Source organism: Epargyreus clarus, unplaced genomic scaffold, assembly GCF_041222505.1.
Source record: "Epargyreus clarus isolate Ecla_fem2 unplaced genomic scaffold, WU_Ecla_fem_2.2 ptg000018l, whole genome shotgun sequence".
NCBI lineage: Eukaryota > Metazoa > Arthropoda > Insecta > Lepidoptera > Hesperiidae > Epargyreus > Epargyreus clarus.
In genome coordinates this window covers 15,769,666-15,794,079 of record NW_027332226.1, presented here as the reverse complement: position 1 = coordinate 15,794,079, position 24,414 = coordinate 15,769,666, and positions in this window count along the sequence as shown.

Genomic DNA, 24,414 nt, shown 5'->3' with positions numbered 1-24,414 from the left:
TTCTTATATAAATTACGTGGGATCTATACCTCTCATGTATTGAAGTTTTCTCCGCCAAATAATTTTATATCGCAAATATCCTATAAATATTTGCCACCGGTGTTAGGTACAAATAATTGTTACAAATAAATAAAATTGATGCTTTTGTTTGTGATATCTTCATAACTGTTTTTATTAATTGTATATGAAACATATACAAGAAAATATTATTTAAATGTTTGATTCTCTGTCTGCCTGTTTGTTTGTTCCGGCTCAGCTCCAAAATGGTTGAACCGATTTTGACAGGACTTTTACTGGCGGTTATTCGATGATATAAGAAGTAACATGGCTCTAATTCTTTAACAAAAGAATTAGAGTTACGCGCAAAAAACTTGAAATCTTCCGAGTGTTGACCCTTTTAAACGCGGGTGAAACCGCAGGCCAAGCTAGTTGCTTATACGAAAGAGGAATTTCAACCCTTAAAAGTTACCTCAATTAAATTTCGCGATAAACTTGTGACCAATTAAATGTTGTATAATAAAAGTTTATATATTAATACGAGTGGCGGAAACTTTTCAAGTGGGGTCTTAAGAATTTAGGGTACATTTTGGAGCTTTATTAGCACTTCGTTATACAAATATACTAGAAGGAAAACTCAGGCTTAGGTATTTAAGTAATCTTAATTTAGGTGAAGGAATACTATGGACTTATTATTTCTGGATACTTACAGCAGTGTTAAGGGTTGCTGTGAGGGATGCTGTCCGCTTTGAGGGGTGTGGTAAGGGAGACATAACTATTTATTTCAAGCGTTTTGGTACACACTTTGGTAGAGTATTGCTAAGTCATGCCCAATTTTCACTAGCCGTAGTTTGGTCCTGTATTTTTCAGGCGATTCATTAAGTTAAGTTTTCACTTGACTTGAACAGATATCCAACATCCATATATTTCCATCGAAAGTCAAACTCGATTTACGCCAGAAATAAGTTTTGCGGTGGCACCTCTCCGGGTGAAATACTGGTTAAATCTTTCAAATCAAGTTAGGCAGTGACCTTAAAGGGCTTTTGCGTATCGGACGGCAACTTTGCTACATTAGTACTCGTACCTAAATGAATTAACCTTACATTTTGTAAGGTCAGGTGAACTCTAATCCAATCGGCACATATTATCGAGATAACGGGATTTACGTCGGCGAGCTCTGCCAAGCCATGTGCGCGATACATCAGAGTTACGACTGGATCTTGTAGCGAAGTTGAAGTCGTTTAGATATGTGAACAAACTACTGTGAATTGTAGGTTTGCACATACAATGGGCGTCATAGGTTGGTGGTTGAAACTCGACCTTCCAATCAGGAATTCCAGGGTTCAGACCTCAGGTAGAGTTCTGATGTTTAAAGTTATACGAAGTCACGAAGTTTTCCATCACAGTGAAAACAAATGCTATTATATAGAAATTAATAATAGCATGAGGAAACATTGGGTATTTCCTCACGTTTCCTAAAGTTCTTTTTAGAAAAAAACTTCTGGGTGTGTGAAGTCTTGGAATACGTATTTGGTCAACGCGTTGGACCATGACATAAACCTCTTACACTATGATAGGAGATATTTTGAAGGTGGTAGAACCCTTTGTGGTTCGACTCCGGCGGCACCACCACATTTATTTCTGCCTCATAACAGCAGTGTTAAGCACAGCTGTGTTCCGGTTTGAAGGATACTTTTAGCGGGGCGTACCACCTTAGTCCTCAGGGGTAGCAGCGCATCTGTGGCTGACTTAAGAGGTAGGAATTTCCAGGTGGACTATGAGGCCGACAATCAATTGCGCTATCTGTATAACACGCACTGTACTAAAACTATAATGTATCGTATATCAATACTACATATCATATAACTGGACTTTGGTAACGATCTTTCAAACGGCCATTAGTGAAGTTCCGCGCGTCCATCACAATTACGCACTTGGAACACAAGCCGCCATTAATATCGGTTATGGTAGCACATCACTAATACTTCGCTCTTATTTTTTCGAAAGCCACTAATTGACACGACAAAGACAAGAAAAATGAATCTAAAAACTGGTAAAGTTTAGTGTTGTAGGTGAATTCTGTCACACCTATTTTCGCCTAATAATAGCAGTGTTAAGCGTTGCTGTGTTCTGACTTGAAGGATGTAACAATGGAGACATATTTAAGGCATTGCCGTCAAATATTTGCAACAATAAAAGATTCGACAATGTTATGCCAGCTAATGAAGTATTAAAGCTCAAAGAAATTTACTCATCTAATTTTGAAGGTGCTAAAACCCTTTGTGGTACGACTCCAGCAGCACCACCCTTACACCAATTATCCTTTTAATACCATTCTTTACATACTTTACGACTTAGGCCTTAAAAGGTAACACTGATTTAACCAAACAAGACTCACGAAAGACCATCTTCTACGTAATTTAGTCGCTTCAAAGATACTTATTCACATGCATAGCCTCGTGGGACAAACAAAGGTACCATTATTTATTAGGGTAGAGGTCCGAAATGACAAACGTAACTCCTACGGTTCACTAGTAAGGGTCCCCTTTGTCGTTACAAAGAATGGCCGGTTGAGGTCAGAGATTTTTTGACTTTTATATGCAACCGAAATAAATGTAAGTGGGATTAGTCGTGTTTGTTAAAGTGAGTACTGGTTTTACATAGCAATTAGAGTTTCGGATTCGATTCTTGGGTAGATTTGATAAATCCAGGTTTCTATTGTGAATATAGATGGTAGTGTTTTTTGTGTGATGGTGTGTTCATGACACAGATAGTTTATTATATAAGTCATCGTCATCATCATCAAACCATTATTGACCCATTGCTGAGTACGGGTATCCTCTCAGAATGAGAAGGATAAGGCCATAGTCCTTCGCGCTGGCTAAGTGCGTATTGGAAGACTTCACATACCTTTGAGAACTTTTTCTTAAGATCTCTCAGGTATTTTATTAATTCCGCGATAATTTTAATCTAAAAGCATATATCTCTCAGTTATCTAGGCTTCCTCACGAAGGTTTCCGTCACCGTTAAAGCAAGTGATAATTTCGAAAAATCAGATATTTGCCGGGGATGCGAAACTCGGACCTCCCGATCGAGAGGCCGAGCTTCAACTACTAGGCTATCACTGCTTAAGGATTATGAACGAATAAGATAAGTATCATTTACCTAATGGTGAAATTTGATCATGAATATCTCAATTATGTAGTGAGCAATCCCCAATTTAAAATGGCGTCCGAAATTCTTGATATCAGTAATGACCTTTTCCATAAAACCGAATTAGCCACCGTGCATGCAGTTCACTTCACTGCCACCAATGGTCATCTAGAAATACCTTCAAATAGGCTTGAGTTCTATCTAAGAAAGGCTGCAGGTATCAAATAGGCTTGAGTTCTATCTAAGAGAGGCTGCAGGTGTGTTGCTACTTGCTATTGGAATTCCTTGTATCTGTCTTATCACACTCCTCAAAGCAGAACTCTTTACTTACCACTACTGTTATGAGACAGAATGGTGGCATCGTTACGGGCAAACCACGGAGAGTTCTACCACCTTCATGACCTAAGACAAATGTTTAACCTATGCTTTAAATATCTTTATTGATGTAAAATTCATTTAATGGCTCGCGAAGCGTCTCTAAGAGCAATTAATACCAACTTAATAGCCCTTAAGAGAGTGCAAAGGATCTTTACGCACGCCCAAATACACCAATTTAACGTCATTACGGCTTGATATGGCTATCTTGGTTTAATGCTTTATTATGTTTAAGTGGAATCATTAATCGTTTTATATTGAAGATGGAAATACTATCCATAAATTTCGCATTTTGATTACTGTGTGGAGACTTATTATTGTCTCAGTCTTTGTAAGAAAGGCATAGATATTATTTAACCTCTACTAAAACTGAACTATTCTTTCGTTTCTTTCGTAATACGTAGTATTAAAGAAGGTTTGTTTTTTTTTTGTAATTAATGGGACTCGAAATACAGATAAAAATATTCCAATAATATGAATTAGAATAAAAGCTCAATCTAGGAGACTGAAACTAATTTAACTCTTTACAGATCTTCACAAGGTATCTTTAAAAATGAAGCGAAGCGGGACACTCTTTTTACAAAAATATGGTTATCCACCCAAAAAGGAAATACGTTTCGAAATGGGCAAGATATCGCGGGCTGTAATAACTCGGAGAGTTCATAAATTGGCAAAAGTTTTTTCATCGAAACTGGCAATTATACGAGTAGCTGCTGGCGAATCGCCAAATCAGTGATTAATGCTTTTGGCGGTTGCGTGCTGACCGAATTGTGAGGGCTCGAATAGCTCACTTGTAGGACTGAAGCACACTGCTCATTTATTTTTTATAATAAAATGTAACAAACTGCCACAGGAGTGGTAAGCGGCCAATACTGCCAATAGGCATCTGTAATCAATCCCAAATGCGATTGGACTTCTACCTGAGGTCAGCCACAGATACTGGAGCTAATGCTTTATTAATTATATGTAAAAATGATGGCATTTAAAAACAGAGAAAAAGAGAATAATTATTATTAAAAAAAAGACAAACCCACTGAGTTTCTTACCGGATCTTCTCAGTAGAGGTCGCGTTCCGATCCGGTAGTAGTTTAAGAAAAATATTGTAACTGACAATTTGTAAGTGCCGCCGTTGGCCTATACAAAATAAATATATTTCATTTCATTTCATTACAGATGCGTTGCTACCCCTGAGGACTAAGTTGGAACGCCTCGGGTAATGTTTCTGGCGACTGCTTGCTAACCGCATTATTAGGGCTCGAATAGCACATCTATAGGTCTAAAGCACTAAGTTCGTTTAAAGATGGAATTCTCACGTTGGTGATCGTTCCGATGGACATTTAAGACGCCAGTTTACATATTTCTTCAAACACTCAACAGTTGACTGTGAGACAATAATCAGAAATTGTAGGCGAAATTAGAGCTTCAGATTGAGACACCGAACTTGAAACCACTAAAACACTTTGGGAAAGGGAAACTCAGTTCGGATGTTGTTGTATATACAAGACGTTCAGAAAACTTCCATAGCGTGATACAGAAGTAGTGGTGAGTGGTGAATCTCTTGTTGAGTAACGGAAAATCACCACACTTCGTTAAATCTTAATAAAAAACGTGATCATTTTGTTTTGGGATAGTGAGCGGATAGTATGCATCGACCCTTAAACAAACATCACGTGTTAAAATTAATCATCACGTTATACCGTGTAATCTGGGTCACAATTTGTAATATGATAATGAAAATTCATTAAAGTGAGATTAAAATTTGTGCGTCACAAATAACGTATACCTATCTACTAACTTAAAATTAAAAGCGATACTCGGGAATTAAAATATTGAGTAGTGTAAAATGCTTTAGATGATTTCGTGGCAAAGAAAATTTTGGGCATGTTTCTTTGTCTAAAACTTTTCTATTAAAAGATTCTGTAAAAGTAACACGTAGGGCGATAAGGGTAATCTGATTTATTGCCACTTTTATTCTCTTTTGAAACCTTTATTAAGATTTTGAATACTTTGGAAGCCCTTGAAAATATATACCTAGCTTTTTATTTTATTGAAACAAAGCATACAATAGGTACATTTAGGCACCATCTGACCACCAATTTTTTACTTATCCAAATATCGAAAAGGATAACTCGTTAGTAGAAAGAGCAATTTACAGAGAAGTTTATTAATTTAGTTATTATTTACTAATTTAAAAATAGCCTATAAGCCTCTTAGGCTATTTTTAATGATATATGAGGTAAGCAACCAAGTCTGCGATTTTTTTTATTACAAAACTTCACTAATCTATATAATATAGAAATATATTTTCAGACAGGCAGAGTTTTCTATTATCCTTTAGTGTTAATGTATATAAGCGAAAATAAATGCCAACAAAGTAAAGGGTAGAAGCTATTTCATAAGGCAGTAAAATGTTGACTGACAATTATTCCTAGAGAACCTTAACAAGGTTAGAGATGAACGTCCGACTTTACGGATCATCTTATTAAGAGTTTTAGATTAAATAAGGGCCGAAGCATACTAACTTTTTAAAACATATAAAATATATATTTATAAAAATAATATACAATCCCACTAATGGTAAGCCACTATCATCTGTTGATATCTCTTATCAATTCCATCTAAAAGTGGACTCCTATCTGAATTTACTTAGAGGGGCAAGTTTTTTAACCACTTAGGATAGATAGGTTTTTGTCTGCGACATAATCCAATTGAGTTACTCCAGATGGTTTATATCATAGTCTTAGTATTCCATTTCGTCTATTCAGAACATAATTCTTAATATAAAAAAATATGAAAGTAGAGTTCTTCTACCAATAAAAACCTTTACAGTTTTAAGTCATCGTTGTATTTAATATACTTTCACAATCGCGCGTCCAAGTTCCCTTGAGTAACAAGTCTGCGCAAATTCTAAGACATAATCGATTTATAAACTTTACTTTAGACATAGTCTAAGATCCAGTCGGATCTTGCAGTCGCATTATTCTTAAGTTCATTTGATGTTTAGCAAAAATATCTTTGTGCCGGGTTGCCTATCAAAATATGGTTGCAAGTACTTATGACGCATAAGAAAGGTTTTGGAAAATTTATAGCTGAGCTTAAGAATTATTTTGTACCTAGTGATTTAATTGTACTTTATCTTTCTTTCTTTTCATTTAGTGAAAGAAGCTTATTAAGAAAAAAATATACTTCAAAATTGTTGTTGTTATATTGAAGATAAGTTACGCATTAATGGCCATATTTTGATAGTTAACTCGTCACATTTCTTTAAAATGATAATTGAATAAATAAGAACTGGGTCCTCCCTGTTCCCTAGTGGCCCTCTACTAACACAACCAGCGCTCGTACTATAACTGGTGCTACCTACTCTGTTGGAATAATTGTCTCACCAATTAAATTATAGCGAAAATTTGTAAAGAAAATTACTTAGAAACTTCTATTGGTTTTAGCTTTAGCTCTGTTAAACGGCCATCTTTGATTTTAGTTGAAGACGGTAATAGAATTAGGCTACTGAAGTTGAAAGACATTAAAATTACGTCTAAAAGTAAATTATGAAGAAAATCTTATTATAATATTAGTTGCAAACTCAGCGAGTAATAGATTTAAATCGGGTTTGGGTGCTAACAAAGTAAGTTTATTTTAATATTTTCAAACTTTTTTATTATTAACACGATATTTTGTTATGGGTTAAATATTAACTTCATGTCTTCGGGAAGCCGAGATACAAAAGTCTGTTTTTATTTTGTATCAATTGTGTGTTATGACAAAATTAAATGAATTGAAATGAAATAAAACGAATTAAATCGAATCCAAACGTTACTCAAATAAATTGAAATTTATATATTTATTTTAGTATATAAATACTCGTATATATATACAACGTTCATTTCAATTCATAGGCCTGTGCCAACACAAACTGTCTCTTGCAACATTTCTCCACTCCCAAGTCCCAGGACAGTTCGTACGTAAACAGCATTTTGAAATCCCAAGTCGCCCCATAAAACTCGCTCCAAATAATGCTCAAGAGTATCTCTCTACTGAAAAACAAGCAGCAAGTGCAGTATTAGCGATACGGCAAACCGATCCATTGTTACGACTTGGCGTTTGCTCCCTGGATACGGGAAGGTTTTATTTTCATTTTGGATCCAATATTTTGGACGAGACGAGGGGAATAAATTTAAGATGGTAAAACTCTTTGTTTTTCGCTTAAGTCGGTACCAATTTTGTGGCTATTTCAGTTTTATAATTGAAATGTAAAATAGAATATGTTTCAAGGGTGAAGCGAGAAACTTGTACGAGGCCTACACATATAAAAAAAAAACAAAAACAATGTCCTCAATAGTAAGCATCTATATCGATCACAGATATGACTTCGATCGTATTTGGAATTAATTATATACATTCATAGGTTGCTGAGACATATTATTAGCTCATTTGCTACCTCTGTTTATTATAAAAAAGTCAAGTGTAGAAAATTTGACGACAACAAGGTAATATCGTTTTTGAGCCCGGAAAAAGTTCGATCCAAGCAATCCTCAAGAGTATCTATTCTATCTTCCGCTATCGCATCGATAAATATATCCTAAAAATAAGCAGGAGAGTGCATTAGCGATACGGGAACCGAGAACTAACCGGCTGACACGAATTGGCACGTGGTCCCACGACGCCGAGAAAGTAGGGATGGCGATTTGGGAGCGATTAATCGAAGAATCGATTTTTTGGACCAAAAAATTTAATCGAACTTCAGTAATGGATCGATTAAGTGAATCGACGTTGCGTTCTATAAAATCGACATTTGATTTCTTTAAGTTTATTGAATTTTAACAGATGTTTTCTAGACATTTTTTTGCTGACGGAAATGTTATTCAGTCATTGTTTGGTTCTGACGACCTTTTTTTGAGCTAGCTTCGCCCCTGAATAGATCGAAGATCGATTTTCGGAGAATTCTTTAGGCCTCCATTTTTTATGAAGCGATTTAATTTTTTCAAGAATCGATCTTTTTTGGAAAGAATCGCCATCCCTACGAGAAAGGTTTTATTCCCACTCTGTAAGGAATACACCGAAATTTTTGTATTTCTCCCCGATTCGGGCGCGCATTTGTTTACAGAGCAAACCGAATGCGCGATTTGGGGCAGAAGCAGATTTCGGCTTCGCGTACAATATCGGTGCCAGCGAAGCTGTACGAAACGAGTGTCAAGCGGCCGTTTATACTAAAACGTTTTGTTTGGCCAAAAGTTGTTACCGCGACCGATATTGACCAATATGCGAAGAAGTAGAAACAGAATGTTTGCATGCTGTTATTATGAAGTAGTATATAAGCATGCAGATCACCTGATGGAAAGGGGTTAGCGTATCTGGACATCTGCAATGATTGCCAAATGAGAATGCTGTCATGCGGTGTCTAAATTGTTATGTTATTACCGTTGAGGATTAAGATAACAGTTGTTCCTAAGTGTATCTTTAACAGCGCTTGAATCTGCTATTATAAGAAAAATAGATGTTCACCTTAGCTAGGTTTTACCTTTGCTACTGCAGTCCATGGAATACGTCATCAAATTCTACTAGAACGTCCACGAGTTACTTAAAAAGAATGGTTCAAGTTATCTTTGAAATTTTTAAACGGAAGTTCTAAAAGAAATTCCATTTAAAACTAATCTTATAGTCAATCTTAATGCAGTCTTTCAGACTCGTGTAAAAATAGATGAGGCGCATGAGATTGTACTTAGTTAAGTGACCTACTTAGAAGTCGGACGAAATCTACTAAAGATCGTAAAGACTATTTTTTTTTATAATATAGGATTAGCAGACGAGCACCGCCACCCGATGGTAAGTGACTACTGCCGCCCATGTACATCTGTAACAGATAGGATTAGATATTCCTATCTGAGGTCGGCCACAGATGCCCCGCTACCCCTGCGGACTCCACCCTTCAAAACAGAACACAACAGCGCTTAATACTGCTGTTATGTGGCAGAAATAGGTGTAGCGGTGGTACCGCCGGAGTCAAACCACAACGGGTTCTACCACCATTAAATCTAGTAAAGATCGTAATAACTAGAATATTTCATCCAATATTCTAGACTTTACGATCATAAAATGTATATGTAACGGTATCTTTGTGTTCATAACAAACTTATCTACATATTATGCAGATTTCATGCAGTGTGTGGAAAAACGGTGCTGACTAACTTTGTCTTCGACTACTAACTAACTGTACGTTTTCCATTTTTTTCAAATTTGTTTTCACTTTCACTGGCAAAATCTAGTTGTGATTTGAGAGCTCGTTAAACGCGCCTAAACTGTGGGAGTGGCATATTCTCGTGTGTCCCTGTAATTCCGGGACTAGAATAGGGCTACGGTATCCCCTGCCTGTCATATGAGACGACTAAAAGGGGCTTCCGGGGTTGCGGACGGCAAGAGTGGGAGCTCAAACCGCCCGGCCAGCAACCCCAGGAACGACGGCGGTATGTGTGGTCGCATACCGTCGTGTACAACATACGGTGTGGCGAGCGGCATGCTCACCTGGACGGAGCCCGACGGGGCAACGTGCTAAGAGGACTCCGGTTACGTTCCTCTGGAGATCCCGAGTCCTTTACGCAGCGCCGAGGACGGCCACCGGGGCGGTTTTAGTGCGGTAAGAATCCCACATAACTCTGTGGCGCTCCCACGGCACCGGGTACCTTTCGAAGGTTTCCCCCTCGAAAACAAAAAAAAAGGCTGTATTCTCGTGTAGTTGGGTTTTTGCTTTCATAATTACAGTCTAGTTCCTTGTTACTTTATCTTTTGTGATTACAAAGAGAGAACCGCGTTCAAAGATTAAACGGTTTTATATTTTAAATTACTTCCAAGAAATCCTGTAATAGTTATTTCAATCAGTTCCAAGTGTTTTAAAGTTAATAGCGTCTATGTAAATGAAAGAAATGTAGTTAGCTTGGTGCTTTAGCTCCGTTTTTATTGTCTTAATGAAGCCGTTGAAATAATCTTAGCGCCGGCTCCGTAAGAAAATAAATGAGATTTCGCATTAATTGCCCGAGTGTTTACAATTAGGTCAATCATATTTTAAAAGAATATATGTTGTTAATACTAATCCATTTCGATCGTTTAACTTGGCTTACGTGTTCTATTTAAATGGCAAAGCCTATTTTAAGTTTTTTGCGCAATTCTGTGTACCTACATAGGACTTGAACCTCAGCCCTTCTGATTGCGAGGGCGAATTTTAAAACACGATGTTATCACCGCTTTGTGACATATTAACAAAAAATGTCATTCAACTAAATTCGCTTCGTTGTTCGCTGCATCGAATGCGAAATTACCTCAAGCTTTTCTTTTATACGGAAACTTTAAGCGGGTAAAGAATTTTACTAAGAGTGTCTTAGTAACACTCTATACCTAATGTGAATTATTCTAAATTTTCTGTTTTATTTGTGTTATTTATTGTTTATTGCATAATGGAAATCACATAGAGAGACGACGTGAACACACATAACTTGGAAATATAATATCAATTATTTATCAAATGATTTTCTTCCATTGGGAATGATTTACTAGTGGTGAGAACAGGCTTTTGCGCTACTATGGAACATAACATATTATAGCCTACTTTGTACCACAAGTATGGCCACTGTGTTCTATGGATTATCTGTGTTTTGAAGGTGGTAGAACCCTTTGTGGTTCGACTGCGGTGGCATCGCCATCACACCTATTTCTACCTAATAAAAGCAGTGTTAGGCGCTGCTGTGTTCCGATTTGAAGGGTGTGGTAAGGGAGACAGACTTTTCCGGGGCGTTCCAATATAGTCCTCAGGGGTTGCGGCGCGCCCGTGACCGACCTCCTCCTTATTAAAAAATAATAATAAAATAAAAATAAAGTCGCTTAATTTGGTAACAGCATCATCGTAATAACTTAGTTAAGTTACCTTAACACAATTATAAATTTGGTAATCTGGATAATAAACTACTTTTAAAAATGTTATTTCTAACCAAACCGTAAATAATAATAACTGCGATATAAATAGGAAACTGTAGTTATTATTGACACCAGTACTAATAGTGCATATTCGCATATTCATGAGTATTTGATTAAAACAGTCTCCAATCTTGATAACTATCACTTATGTCTCTGTTAATTGAAAGGTGAATAGTTCCATATTATAATGACACATCAAAGCGCGGCTGTAATTATTATCTATCTACTAATGTCAGAGGAATTGCATATCCGAGTTTGAAGCAGCTGCGGTGTTTGTCACACCATAATTGATAGTATTCTAATTAGAAATTAATTTAATATCAGACTGTATTGCTGTCTAATTCAGTTTCTATTACGTTTTCGATCTGTAATGATAGTGAGGAGTGTAAAGAGTAATCGTGATGTAACTAGTATTACAAACCTGTACCCTTACCATGAGTTTTACGTTTTGACAAATATGACTGTTTTGGTATTTGTTTACGTATTTGCCCATATAATTTCCAATCAGCGCCCCTAGCGGAGTGTATCAGAACTATAGTGTCAGTAACGTAACATTAAATGTCTAAATTGACAAAATGGTAGTTTATGTTTTGTCTCTCTTTTTTGCGAACATGTAAGGCAGACAAAAAGACTTGAGCACTTACTTATTGTTACGTTTACTCAGTCTACTGCAGCAAACGGAACAGTATGATGGATTGAGTAAACGTAACGTAAAATTGTGGTAAGGGTACTAAATAAAATAATAATAAATAAAATTGAAGTCTGTTCGTAATGTCATTATAACAGCTTTATAACTAGTATATGAAAGTATAGGGGAAACTGGGGACACTTGATCCTTACGGGAGACTTGGTACACTGGATTTACAGAGCTTCTGTGAACACTATATGATTTTAGTGTGGCAACATTGGTTGTCTATGATACGTTATAACTTTCTAAACTTGGTACTCTTGTCCAATTTGATATTTAAGCAGATGGTGGATGATTGTGCGTTTCGTGTCGTAGGAAAATTTTTTTCGTAAGTTTTCATTTTGATTAAATAATTGGTTAGTAAACTTATTTTGGGTAAGTAACACTTTTAAACTATTCATTATCTATGTTTTTATTTTATCTTTTTATAACCATAGTATAGCTAGGGTACACTTGGTACACTTTCTTATGGGAGATATGATCCCCCCGCATCAAGCATCCACTAATGTTTATTTTTGAATAATTTCAGGGTTCAATATGCCTAGAGTATATAAAACAATAGAAGGTACAAGAAAAAAAAATTCAACCATAAGATTCTGTGATAATAGGAACATTAAGTAATGTTAGCTGAAAACATAGTTACTCGTATATGTGATTTATCAAAACAGTGGATATGTTGTTGTTGTTGTTTCTACTTTATCTACTAAGCAAATAAATCAATGATAAATCAATTTTAACATATTTTTTTTTCAATTTGGGAACATATGAAAATATAGGAGACTTATTTCCCTCAGGATCAAGTGTTCCAGAGGGGGAGGATCAAGTCAGACATATATATGGGACACATGGTATCATTCCCTATACAAACTTTTCGTGGGCTGGTTACAAAGTTTTCATACCGATATCATTAGCTTTTATACTTAGTATAGCCAATGAAATTCCACGTATTTCAGTACCAATATATCTAAAATCGGATCAATATTTACCAAATAGTGGTCAAAAAACAAAATGGGGGATCAAGTGTCCCCAGTTTCCCATATACAGTATTTATAAGAAAAGATCAATCATTAAAAAAAATGTCTGTCTGCCTGTCTTTCTGCTTGCTCGTCTGCTTGTTCTAGTTTATCTAATCGCTTGAATCGACAGGACTTTCATTAGTAAATAGTTAATATTATAACGATTAAGTTAATAATATAGTTTTTTTATTCAAAAAATAATTAGTGTTACGCACATAACGCATTTTTAACGCGAGTGAAAGCGCGGGGCATAGCTCGTATTATAATATAACTGTTGTCGATAAATGGTTTTTGAACGATCCATGGAACTGGGTCGGAATATCGGCAACAAAAACCACTTATCGAGATTACCCGTTACACTTTGAAAAATTGCTACATATTACTTTAAAAGCAAATATATTAGGGACATGATTTATATGCATAGTCCAATAATGCATGTTGAAATATTTTGTAATTTATAATGTAGGTACATATCCATCAGCACTAGAAGTTGGCAGGTTTGTATATTTTATTTACTGTATTATAAATGGTCATTAAGAATTAAGTTGGAATTGCTTAAATAAACTTTGGAATACGCTTAAGGGTGCCTTGCCACCAGAGATAAGCCACGTAGCTAAGCGGCGAAGTCGAAACTAAGCTAAAATAAAGCTAAGCTAAGCTAAGGAAGTAAAATGTGCTATGAAAACACTTCCCTACAGGAGTTTTTAGCTCACATTAATAGCTTCGATCCTAAGGACGAGCTAAGAGCTCGTATCCCATACAAAGAACATACCTTAGCTAAAATAAACAATTGGAAATGAAGTAACCCTTATTGGTGGATTTCCATCCATCCATTCATCAGCCTTTTGAGGTCCACTGCTGGACATAGGGTTCCCTTAAATGGCGCCACTCCAACCGGTCCCGTGCCCTTTGAATCCAGCGGTTTCCCGCCGTCATCTTAAGGTCGTCGGTCCACCTGGTCGGGGGGCCACCTGAACTCCTTTTGCCTACGCGTGGTCGCCACTCGAGGACTTTTCTTCCCCATCGGTTATCGGTCCTCCGAGCGATGTGGCCGGCCCATTGCCACTTGGTGGATTTAACACACATCAATGTCTTAGCTACGCCGCACATCTCTGGTGTAAAAGCACCCTCACATTACACAAAAGACAGGTGTGGCAATAACACAAAGATAGAATAATGCAATTGAACAAAAATCCTCTTACGTAATGTATGCTCTTCATTCAGGACATTATCTCCACAAAACCTCTTTTACCCGCTCAAAGTTTCCGTATGAAAGAAAAAAAACTCGAGCTAATTTCGAATTCAACGCAGCGAATATGGAAGCAAATTTCGTTGTATAAAATTGCTGTAAATATGTCTCCACTGCGAACTTCACGCTTTTGTTTTAGCGAGTTACACAGTTTTGTGACGTCAGAGTGCGAGTAAGTTTTTGAAACGGGTTTTAAATAGCGTTCCAATTATGTAAGTGTCTACCTCATAACGCGCGTAAAAACTGTTACAATTTTATTTCCTCATTTTTTTTATATATAATGAAGGAGCAAACGAGTATGCATTCTACGGATACTACTTAAAGCCGATGCGTTGCCTCATTCATGAGGATTATGATCGCGTCATATGCAAGTAATCGGCATTCATATCCTTCCATAATAACTCGAGAAGTGCTTCATGCAAAGTACCTGCGGGATGGAAGTATATAAGTCATACCACCATAAGTGTGGTGTAATAACGATCATCAAAATTTTTCTTACACCGCAGAACTCGCTTTTCTTTTTAAAGTGAGGGAGGTGTAAGCCAAAGTCTACCGCGTTGGGCTGTGTTGGCCAAAAGGACAGGTAGTCTTCATACAACTTTGAGCAGTCATTACACATATCTGAGGTTCATAATACTTCAAAAATCTGATTTTGATATCAAATGATTTGAATCTTGAGCCGCCAACTAGGAAAACCGAAATTTGAACCACTGGGCTATTACTAGCATAGCCCTACTTCTTATCATAGCGCTACAGAAGCCCCTTCGGTACTTCCCTAGGAAAAAATCTTAAAATATCTCGGGTGACAACAAATGCATCTCATCTGTTTATCCAGGGATCCAGCCGGAATTTTTTCAATGCCTTCAATTAGATAAAAGGGAAAAACTAGCTAAAGAACGGTTGAACACCCTCATCTACATAAGTGCTAAAATTGGAGCTTAAACACTTCGATTTAGATAAAAACACTGGTTTTATCTTCTAATCTTTTGAGATCAAGGGCTTTTGTTCCATCCTAAATACTTAAAAATATATAATAATATACTTCAACATATCCGCTTCTGATTTTAAAATAATTGTTTGAATCTTCAATTATTATTATGTTGACGTCCATGATGTTGAAATATCAAAGTTTATTTTTTAATTGTGTTTTTTAAAGATGGTTTATTTTTTAAATGTTGAGAATATCCTATTTTGTGCGACTTTGCTTCTATTGTACTTTACATTGCGTAAAAGTCTTCATACAATCGTTGATCTTACGTACGTAAGATTATCTTACGTATGTAAGACGCCTTTTTATCGGAAAATTAAAAATAATAGTTTCTAATACGATACGAACGTGAAAATAAATATTTATATTAATTTATTAGCTGTCAAAATAACAGTTACCAAAATAACAGAAACCATAAATTTTATAACAGTTATTTATATAAATTTAAACGGTCTCTTTGTAAGTTTTCTAGGTATTTTGTTCGCGTTCACAACTTCATTGTCTCCTTAGTTTGTTAATTCCGTTATTCCAACAGCTTCGATTGGTTTGTCGCTAGTTTTATTATTCGGTTCAGGCGAAGTTTAAACTGTACAAGCTTCAAACTAACAACTATTAGTTAATAGCGTTTAGTATGAAGAGACTGGTAGTTATTCGGAAGTATCTATATAAATATTTTTGGTGTGAGTTTTGATTTAACACCGTGTAATGTGTTTTGAAAGTAGCAGAACCCTTTGGGGTTCTAATCTGAAGGCGTCATACTTATTTCTGCGTAATAATTGTAGTGTTAAGCTCTGCTGTGTTCTGTTTTGAAGGATGTGGCAAGGGAGATATAGTTGTGTACATGTACTCGTATCTGTACTGATAGCCTGCTTGATGAATCTAAACGCACTAACCGCGGGGTCCGAGGTTCGAGTACCAGGCCCACACCTCGGATTTTTCAGAGTTACGTATGAGAAGAGATCCGTGCATCGCAGTGAGATAATTATAGATTGATAACGAAGATAAATAATCAAGGGAGGCTTTGAGCAATTATCAGGAGATAGACTGCAGGCTTTTATGCTACATCGATTTTATAAAAATGAATTCATGACGAATCATCATCAGGTTACTAATGATCTTATTTGTCAGCTCTTTTATCAACGATCGCTGTAAGCCTTCTATATATCTGTATGAGATCCCCATTCAGCCTCTAACGATACCCGTGGGAAGGAAAAGGACACCGTTTTTCTTATCCGGGTCTATGAAGCCTTAATTTGTAATTTGTCCACTCGCCTCCTGCTCTTCTTATCTTGATACCGATCTTTATGAGAGACGAATAATTATCCGATTTTTAATTAATGTACATTATTTTAATTTTATACCTTTAATTTATATAAATTTTCACTACAAAACGTGCAGACGATAATAATAAGTGTAAATGTTATATTATATTACCTGTTATCATTATGTGATATATATCATACATGGATATACATTTCTGTTCGAGTTCGATATTTTATATGAATTTCTAAGGACTTGCTTCATGTATTTAAGCATTACCTTCCTTGCTAAATAAGTAGGTACTACCGCTATTTTCGTAAGATTGAAGTAGCACTCCTGTCAATGGATATCTGAAACCATATCTGAATAGAACAGGGATTCTATCTGACCCCGATCACAGATGCGTTGCCACTTCTGAAGACTGATCACCTCATATTTACATCAACTGGCATCCACTAAAATATACTTTACTCGTATCGTAATATTTGTATGAGCATTGCATTTACTACAGATCATCATCATCATCATCATCATCAACCCATTACTGTGTCCCACTGCTGGGCACGGGTCTCCTCTCAGAATGAGAAGGATTAGGCCATAGTCCACCGCGCTGGCCAAGTGCGTATTGGTAGACTTCACATACCTTTTGAGATTTTTTTTTTTTATATATCTCTCAGGTATGCAGGTTTCCTCACGATGTTTTCCTTCACCGTTTAAGCAAGCGATAATTGATTTCTAATACGCACATAAATTTGAAAATCAGAGGTGCGTGCCTGGGATTTGAACCTCGGACCCCTCGATCGAGAGGCCGCGTTTCTTAACCACTAGGCTATCACTGCTTTTACTACAGATACCACATATCATTTCAACGCTGTACTGCAAGAATATTTTTCCGCAGTTTTTGCTGGCATACTGTCCCTATAAATATAAACGTTATCTTTTTATATCTTTGGCCGAAACATCTTATTTATATGACGGTCTGCCATACAGCTGGGCCCAAGCTCGATTTGCAATTTATGTCTCCATACATTTATATATTTTTTCTGGGTCAATGCGTTTCCTTATGTTTTTATCTGTTCATTCTAGAGTGTCGTGTGTGTAAAAAGTTTATACACAGGCGTCGAAACTATCAAATCAATTATCATCGTCTTCAAGTCTTCACTCGAGAGGCCCTCTAGGCCGCAAGGCAGTAGGCGGGGTCCCACGTCGCCCATGGCTTACGCGCCCATTGACTTACTTAGCCAATTACCAATTCACACTTAGCCAAAGTGTGAATTGTTAAATTTAGTAAAGTATGTGATAGCTAATTTTTAATCATGACTCAATTCATAGAAGAGCATAGGGAGCGAAACTCGGAACTTCAGTCAAGGAGACAAAAATTTATATAGCTAGATCATGTTTATGTAACAAAACAAGTAAATGTGCGTCAATGGCGCTTACTCTGACATTATATTTGTACACATATTTAAAGGTTCTACAACCCCTAAGAGAGAGTCAGGGCTAAATTTGATTTCATGCGTTAAAAATGTGCGTGGCTATTTCTATTCCGGAAGAAGGGAGTTCGTTGACTTTATGGTACCGAATTCACCTGGTACGACCTGATGTTATCGATCATAGACCTACTAACAAATGGAGACCAATAGGTAAACGTTTGACATACAAGTAATGGTTGACTTCAGTTTCAGGCGTTTGTTAGCAATAAGCGTTTGTAGTCAATCTCATAAGTTCTCCTGATACGAGTATTATGATGGTCACAGGAATTTGATTTGTTAGGATCAGACTTTGACTTAAGTGACTTAAAAAGTATGATATATTGTATTGTCACATAAGATTTATTGAATCGACTAACTATGCCCCGCGGCATTTATTTTATTTATTTTATTATATTTATTTACTAGCATTCAAAGGAATTAGGACCCTTATATTTTTCTGTGATATTGTGTTACTTTAATGTAATAATATTCTTTACATTTCATGTGTATTTTTATTTAGATGCTTTTCGTCTGCACTAAAGTAAGAACTAATAGAAGGAAATAGAATAGTACAATCTTATTAGAAGTGGAATCAGCAGAATAAATTCGAATGGATCTATACCTCAAAATAATATCATTTATAGCGAACGAAACTGAAATAATATTTCCATTCTCTTCCAAGTGAATCAAAATTAAACTTAAGATTTACGAAATTTTTGATACGACCTACTTTTGAAGAATCCGTCCAAAAATTTGGAAGCGGATCCGCGGTGAAACAGTCTTCCCGAGCCTGGCACCGCCTGACATCGTATTTGATTACTTGTCGTGTCTACGTCATTCATTATGCCAGTAATATTTTCTTATGGAATTGAAATAGCAAGTAGTTGAAAGGTTACTAAGGGTTCGACTAAAATTGTACTATCGCCACTTTTGTGTCTTTTGTGAGGCCGTCGCTGCGTTGCGGTAGAAAAGGGTGAACGCCGGCTGACTTAGATATGAAGAAACCATTTTAGCCTACATGGGGTGGCCAAATCTGTGATTGGCTTCAGGTAACCTATAACCAACATCATATAACCTCAGTCTTATATGGCGTTGGTATTGGGTCTAAGTGACCATTAACCATTTTATTTTTCAATGTTATAAAAATAAATACATTCTTACAAAGTTCCAGAATCGATTCCAGTAGTTCCGGTATGGCTTGACAACTGTATCGATTGAGCCGTGGTGACGTCGCGCCGGCTCATTCATCATGCCAGACAGACGTCAGAATCGTTCGCAACACGCACGTACGGGAAGTCATTTGACGTTTGATTTAAGACGTGTTAGAATATATTATGTTGCTTGATAATTAGGGAAGGCTTTTCTATGCTAAAAGAAAGATTGATGATTTAATGCATTTAAAATTATTTGTTATTATAAAAAAGGATTAATTTTGTACTTTTCCAAGGCGTTCCAGGTTATCTCAGGGGTAACGGCGCATCTGTGGCCGATCTCAGGTAGGAATATCCTATCTGGGGTTGATTACAGATGTCCATGGGCGGCAGTAGCCACTTACCATCAGGTGGACTGCATGCTCGTCTCTACTCCTATATTATAAAAAAAACCTGAACTATAATGCGTGTAAATTTAAGTGTAGGTAAAATATTGTAACCTATTTGACTATAAGAAAAAATCAAACCATTGTCACATTATATTTTTTAGTTAGTTCTTCAGTGTTTCTATTGTTACATTGCTAAGTTTTATCTAAGTGTTTAGTTCAATACGATCACACATATTTATCACCTAAAGTTTATTCAAACTACGTTTCAAACAAGCGCTAATTGGAAATGTATGGCCAAATACGTAAACAAATACAAAAACAGTCATTTTTGTAAAAACGTAAAAACATACTAAGGGTACTGATATCTGTATCGATTGAGCCGCGGCGACGTCGCGCTGGCTCATTCATCATGCTACACAGACGTCAGAATCGTTCGCAACACGCACGTACCGGAAGTCATTTGACGTTTGATTTCACGTGTTAAGATACGCCGGTTGGATGTTAAAGGAAATATTGATGCACAAGAAATTCTAATTTAAATGCCTTTGAAGTTTTTGTTTCTTCAAAGATATCAGAAATGAGCAAGTAATGTTTAATCATATTAAGTTTTTTTTTTTTTTTTTTTTTTTGTTTGTATAAAGTACCAAGTGACTAATAGGTACTTTATATTAATTACGATCTAGCCTAATTTATGACTAATGAGTAATTCTACGCTAACTTAAACTGCTAAATAATCATATAATGAAGGTGGCGTCCTCTGACACTGCACTTCTTTGATTTAACACATAAGGGAGTAGACACATTGTTCTTGTGTTCTATAATGTTCACTTATCACTATTTCACTAACACTACACTGTGTCATGTCACAAGCTCAAAGGGTTTAGTCCGTTTGAGTCTTCTCACTAGGTCCGTTGTATCGAGGAGCTGGATAGCCTCGATATTAACGTGATGATGAAGTCTTTTTTGATGACCTTCGGCATACGTATTAATTACTTTTTTGACAAGGTCTACTTTAAGGTCCCGATGTAGATCTTCATTTCTTACATACCAAGGTGCATTTGCAATACTCCTAAGTACTTTATTTTGAAATCTTTGAATAATTTCTGCATTACTTTTTTTGGTACAGCCCCAGAGTTGAATACCATATGTCCATACTGGCATTAGGACTTGTTTGTATAATAATAACTTATTGTATGTAGACAGCGAGGAATGTTTCCCAAGCAGCCAATGCATAGCTCTATATTTCAGCTCTAGCTCATCCCGTTTTTTCTTGACGTGAGCTTTCCAGCGCAGCTTCGCATCAAGAGTCATGCCAAGATATTTGGCTGTATTTGCGTATGGTATAGGTGTAGTATTTATATATATAGGTTGATAGTTATTATGCCTATTTGTAAAGTCGACGTGCACTGATTTGCTTTCATTGAGCTTCATTCGCCACTTTTTCGTCCAGTTAACTACTCTGTTGATAGCTAATTGGCATTTCTCCGCTGCTTCAGCGTGATCATTCCCAACAGCTAAGATTGCAGTATCATCCGCAAAAGTTGCAAAGATGTTGTTTTTTGTTTCTGGAATGTCACAGGTGTATAAGAGGTACAGGACCGGCCCCAATACACTGCCTTGTGGTACTCCAGCTTTTATTTGCTTGAGATCGGAGTATGCTTCTCCTTGTCTCACTCGGAAAGCTCTATTTGAAATATAGGATATTAAAATGTCTGAGAATTGTTTTGGTAGCATTTCTCTTAACTTTAATATCAAACCTTCATGCCAGACTTTATCGAAGGCTTGCGCTACATCTAAGAATACTGCGGAGCAGACTTTCTTCTCTTCTAATGATTTCTCTATTGTATTGGTAATTCTATGAATCTGATCAATTGTGGAGTGTTTTTCTCTAAAACCAAACTGATGGTCTGGTATTATTTTTTTATGTTTTAATATGGTCTTGAGTCGCTTTAACAATAGCTTTTCAAAGACCTTCGACATTATAGGTAATAGGGAGATAGGTCTGTATGATGCAACGTCATGTGGCGGTTTCCCCGGTTTTGGTATCATGATTACTTCAGCAACTTTCCATAAGTCTGGAACATATTGGATTCTAAATGAAGCATTAATTATGGTAGTTAATTTTACTACAGCTTTCCTCGGAAGGTTCTTCATAACTTCCCCTGTGATCAAGTCAAATCCAGGAGCTTTTTTTGGATTAATGCTGCGCTTTATCTCTGTTAGTACTTCTTTTGGCGTCACAAGTTTAATGTCTTGCTCTGTCTGCTCTATACAAAGTCTATTGTGATCACTATAGTCTCCATCATTGTGTTGGAAGATTTTTTCTAGGTGAAAGGCAAACTGTGAAGCTTTTTGCGTATCATCAATTACCCATTTTCCATCCTTATCTTTAATCGGGGGAATCTGCTTGATTGGACGTTTTAATCCTTTAGTTGCTTTCCATAATGAGTAGTCTGTGCTGCGATCATTTGTTAGGCCTTTTAAGTAGGTTTTCAGGGTATCGTTATTGAATTGTTTAATTTTTCTCCTAAGTGTTTTTGTTAGGTTGTTCAGATGTTTCTTATCTTCAGGAGACCTAGTTTGGTGCCATCTGTTCCTTTGTCTCCGCTTTTCGCTTATAAGATAGATAATTTCTCTTGGATATGTAGGACGAGTAATTCTCAACCTAGTTTGTGGTGTATTTTCCCAGGCTGTATTTTGGATAATTTTGACGAATCCATCGACTTCTTTATCTATTTGTTCCGGAGTTTTAAGGGGAACATCCAAATTTATATTACGAGAAAGATCTATCTTGAAACTTTCCCAATCAGTTTGCTTAGTTACTAGGCCTATCTGACTATTTTTATGCACAAAGCTTTGATTTAGTGTCAGAATAATTGGTGAATGATCCGAGTTCATATCGTACGAGCCCTCAATGCTCATGATACCTCCTGATATATTTTTGTATATAAAAAAATCTATTAGATCAGGAACTTTGTTACGATCAGTGGGCCAATATGTGGGTTGTCCTGTTGATATAACTTCACAATGAGCCTCTTTTAAGGCATTGAATAGTTCTTTGCCTTTGGGAGATGTTAATCTCGAGCCCCAGTAGGTATTTTTGGCATTAAAATCACCACCTAAGATGAATTTTTCGGTTAAATTATTTAAAAATCTTACGTACTGTTCTTTCTTTATGGAATATCTAGGTGGGCAATAGATTGCTGCAATAGTTATACGGTAGTCTTTAGTTTCGACACCAATAGCCACAGATTGAATATCATGTTCTTGGTGCTTAAATTGTTCGTAGTGACACAAACTTTCTTTAACGATAACATCACTTCCACCTCTAGCGCAATTATCTGGATGGATCGCGTGGTATACAGCATACCCTTTAAATTTTATGTGTGTCTGTGAGGTGAAGTGTGTTTCTGAAATCAAGCAGATATCTATATTTTTGGTATCTAGGACTACTTGAAGTTCGTTCTGATGTTGATGTAGCCCGTTTGCGTTCCATGTCATAATTTTTAGTATACGACCCATTATAATTTATTAGTACGTGTGATAATATCTTTCTCTATTTTATTGAGCCGTTCATTGAATGTTGTCATGAACTTAAGAATTTGAGTTAATTTATCTTCAGTTTCTTTGTTTGTAATCGAATTTGACTGTTGTTGTAACTTTTTGTTGGATGCTGCTACTTGAGCATAAGATTTCATTGTGACTTTTCTGTTTGGTTCCTGATTTTTTATATCAAAAGTGACATTTTTGTCAGTAGTTTTTAGATACCGCTGTTCTGGAATTGTCTGCAGGTTTTCACTTTTTCTTGGCTTCTTATGATTTTTGTTTTTAATTTTTTGCATCTCTTTTGCCACGATGCATCCTCTATAGTTCGCGGGATGAGCTTCGCCACAGTGAATGCATTTAGCTTTAGCGTCTGCTGGTTTCTGACATTCCGTAGTAAGATGTTTGCCAGTACATTTGACGCATCTTGGTTCTCTTCCGCAATATTTCTGTGTGTGACCATAGTTTTGGCACCTTTTACATTGAGGAATTAATTTCGAAGTTTTCAGTGGATGAATTTCCACTTTACAACCTAAAATCGATTTTATATTATAAACCTTGTTAATATCTTCTTCATTATTAAACGTAAGCATAAACATGTCAAGTGGCTCTTTATTCTTCCATCTTAGCTTGTTTATAGCTTCCAAAATTTTAAACCCTTTTTCTTGTAAATCTTCCACGATTCTTCTCGGATCACATGTATGGTGTAATTTTTTTGCAACAACCCGTATTGGCCTCTCACGTTTATTTTCATAAGAGTGCCATATTAATTGTTTCTCAGACAGACTTTTTGTGAGTGTTCTGTAGCTGTCTTCGTTAACGGTGTTAATTTTGACTTTATCCTTACTCATCATTTTAACACTGAAGGTATTCCCAATAACATGTTGAGTAAGAAAATCATAAAAATTTTGATAGTTTATTATACCATCCACTATAATGGGTGGTGGCTGAGGAATCTTTTTAATTTTTTCTGGTGCCATTTTTTCGCAGGCATCTTGTTCGACGGAAGTGGGTGATGTCGTTAATTTCCGTTTCTTTCGGCTTTTCTGCCTTATCCACTCCGTTTCTTTAGCAAGTTCCTCCTCGTCGGTAGAGTATGCCATCGGACGAGTTGGCTGCTTATTGGGAATGTTCTCATTCCCCTCTGCATTCTTCTGGGCTTTCAACTCTG